The sequence below is a fragment of the Octopus bimaculoides genome, chromosome 8 (genome assembly GCF_001194135.2).
Source record: "Octopus bimaculoides isolate UCB-OBI-ISO-001 chromosome 8, ASM119413v2, whole genome shotgun sequence".
In the NCBI taxonomy this organism is placed as follows: domain Eukaryota; kingdom Metazoa; phylum Mollusca; class Cephalopoda; order Octopoda; family Octopodidae; genus Octopus; species Octopus bimaculoides.
Genome location: NC_068988.1, coordinates 37,663,271 through 37,666,247, shown reverse-complemented (window position 1 = coordinate 37,666,247; position 2,977 = coordinate 37,663,271). Strand labels below are relative to the sequence as shown.

At 40.4% G+C, this 2,977-nt stretch overlaps 1 protein-coding gene, 1 long non-coding RNA gene and 1 pseudogene across 2 annotated transcripts in view; 2 read left to right on the top strand and 1 right to left on the bottom strand.

The window, feature by feature from the left end:
- The window catches only part of LOC128248564 (uncharacterized), a 69,981-nt gene that overhangs the window by 33,116 nt on the left and 33,888 nt on the right, over positions 1-2,977 (top strand). The window lies entirely within an intron of this gene.
- Positions 1-2,977, bottom strand: part of LOC106883849 (protein FAM78B) — a 105,519-nt gene that overhangs the window by 98,864 nt on the left and 3,678 nt on the right. The gene's annotated exons all lie outside the window — the stretch shown is intronic.
- On the top strand, positions 1,741-1,841 carry LOC128248623 (U6 spliceosomal RNA; annotated as a pseudogene).

The window sequence follows — 2,977 nt, the reverse complement described above, 5'->3', positions numbered from 1 at the left end:
GGGGGGGGGGGGTCAGTACTTTTCTGGGTCACCGTGACTAGTGTGAAGAAATTTTATTCTCAAACCTGGAACCCTGTTGGTTTCCGCTTTGAAAATAACATTTCTCTATGAAAAGCATCCAAAGGTCGCGTCAGGCGACGGATCAAGCAAATTTCCCAGAAGATTCTGGTACTACTAAAGCAGCACGGTCCCGAACGCGCAGTCGCGCGTCCGCGCTAGCTAGTCGTGAGTGGTCGATCCTAACCCTAACCCTAAACACGTATTCATTTGCACACGCGGGTTAGGGATAGGGATAGGGATAGAGTTAGGGTTAGGATTAGGGATAGGGTTAGGATCGACCACTCACGACTAGCTAGCGCGGACGCGCGACTGCGTGACTGCACGTTCGGGACCGTGCTGCTTTAGTAGTACCAAGATTCTTGGGTAAATCTCTTACCAAATTATCTCTCTCCATTCCAACAAGCACATCACTCCGCAGAATCGGTTCAGACCAACAAAGCACCAGCCCTGACAATGTCTCTTCCATTACCTTCACACAATGCATAGCAGAGCAACCCCTATCCTCACCAAACTCTTCAATCCTTCCTCTTTCTGTATGCATATATTTTAATCATATATTCCAATCTTTTGAAACTCACTACAGTGTGTCTCATTTCCAAGAAGTGCAACCCCTTTGATCTTGCTAACTATTCTTCATCACTTTGAATCACTTTCTATTCTAGTACTAGTCCTCGACCCAGTGATTGGTGGGCTGCGTAGAACTCCTGTGCTAAGCTGACATCCAAAGAAAGGTTACCCAACTGCATGAAACACGAAGCTGCTCACCACTTGCTTTTTTTAAAATAAGTATGTTGCTTTGGAGGAAGATTTAGCTGCTTTTTTTTTTTTAATACGTTGAGCGACCGCTTTGACTAGTGCTTCCCAACCGTTTACTATGGATTCCTTTAATTCCTGTTTTACTTAACTGGACCCTCATAACTGTCCGATGCTTTAAAAAAATCTTATTTAATTTTTATAATTAAATATTATTAAGAACAATATAAAAAAACTGTTAAAGTATTAAGTGTTTCGTAGAAGTATAACCAATTTATTGCACATAAGTTTCAACAACAAAATCTTATATGGACCCCGCAAGGGTCATATGAACCCCTGTTGAGAACTGGTTTAAAGTGTCATGAGCAAACTTTCAGTCCGCAGGACTTTCTAAATACCAGACCTAACGAAAAATTGCTTTGAATCTTTTTAGTAATGCGGCCCACCTAATGATGAGCCGTGTCTCATGTGATTCTTTTCTCGAAAACATGGTTGCCCATGTCTAGCTTTATAGACTACCTTAATAGCTCGTCATGTTGTAGAATACACTGAATAAAATACGATAGGGTCTCACTTATGTAATACACTGAGTTGAAAAGCTTCCTCTTAACTGAGATTATCCACGCAATTAAGAGACAAAAACTTCCTTTAGTGATGTTTAAAATCTATTTCACGTACAGAACGAATCTTTGAAAATATTCATATTCGGAGTCACTACATTTTCTCTAAATCTATATTTACTGATCAGCTTTATAGACTTGCCAACTGAATAGAATATGCTTTGCTAAGGAGATCTAATAAAACCGAACCACACTCGTAACTTTAATCATCAAATCCATTCTCGTGTTGCATTTTCTCTATTTTCCAATCAGTTCAATTAATTGATCTTAGCGAAATTATGTCCCTTGCTTGATTTTAAATCCTTAAGTTCTGGAAGTACATACACTAAAATTAGAACGATACAGAGAAGATTAGCATGGCCCCAGCGCAAAGATGACGCACAGATTAGTGCAGTGTTCCATATTTTTTTTATAGATGCAAACGTGGCTGTGTGGTTAAGAAGCTTGCTTCCCAACCATACAGTTTTGGGTTCGATCCCATTGCGTGGCACCTTGGGCAGGTGTCTTCAACTGTAGCCCCGGGCCGATCAAAGCCTTGTGAGTGGATTTGGTAGGCGGAAACTGAAAGAAGCCCATCAAGTATGTGTGTGTGGGTGTGTAAGCGCGCGTATTAACAACAACCATTATATATATATATATATATATATATATACAATGTCTTTGTGTGTAAGTGCTTGTGTTGTGTTTGTGCCCTCCGCCGCTTGACAACCGATGCTGGTTTGCTTACGTCTCCACAACTAAGGGGTCCGAGAAAAAGAAACAGACACAATAAGTACCAGACTTAAAAAAAAAAAAAAGAATTACATAATTATTTAGGGTCGATTTGTTCGACTAAACCCTTCGAGGCGGTACTCCAGATAAGAGTCCCTAGAATGAGTGTTTGCCAACTAATTGCACAGATAATCTCAGTAAGACGAAGACGCTATCAGCTCATATACTGGGACTTGCCCGTATATGTGTGAATTTAGTATGCAGCCCGTTCCTCAAGTTATATTGTTGAGAATATAGAATAAGCTGTTTCCGCTTCACCCCTCCCCATCGTCACTGATTTACTATTCAATCAACTAGGATAGCAGTAGAAAAGCTGTTAATCGGACCCTATTTCAATTTTAACCGGGAAATAATCTGTTCTTGGGAGGGTGAGGAAAATAAATGATCGCTGGAAGATGAGACTTTGCAAAACGAAATGTCACAGGCATTACAACATTATGCGTGCGTTGTGGGTGTGCGCGCGTATGCTTGTGTGTGTGTCTGTGTAATTCCGTATTTGTACATGTTTGTAAATGTGAAAATGTAAATGTATGTACTATGCACATGGTGATAAATATAAAAACTCTGGTGTATAAAATATGTGTAGGAGTGGCTGTGTGGTAAGTAGCTTGCTTACCAACCACATGGTCCCGGGTTCAGTCCCACTGCGTGGCATCTTGGGCAAGTGTCTTCTACTATAGCTTCGGGCCGACCAAAGCCTTGTGAGTGGATTTAGTAGACGGAAACTGAAAGAAGCCTGTCGTATATATGTATATATATATATATATATATAT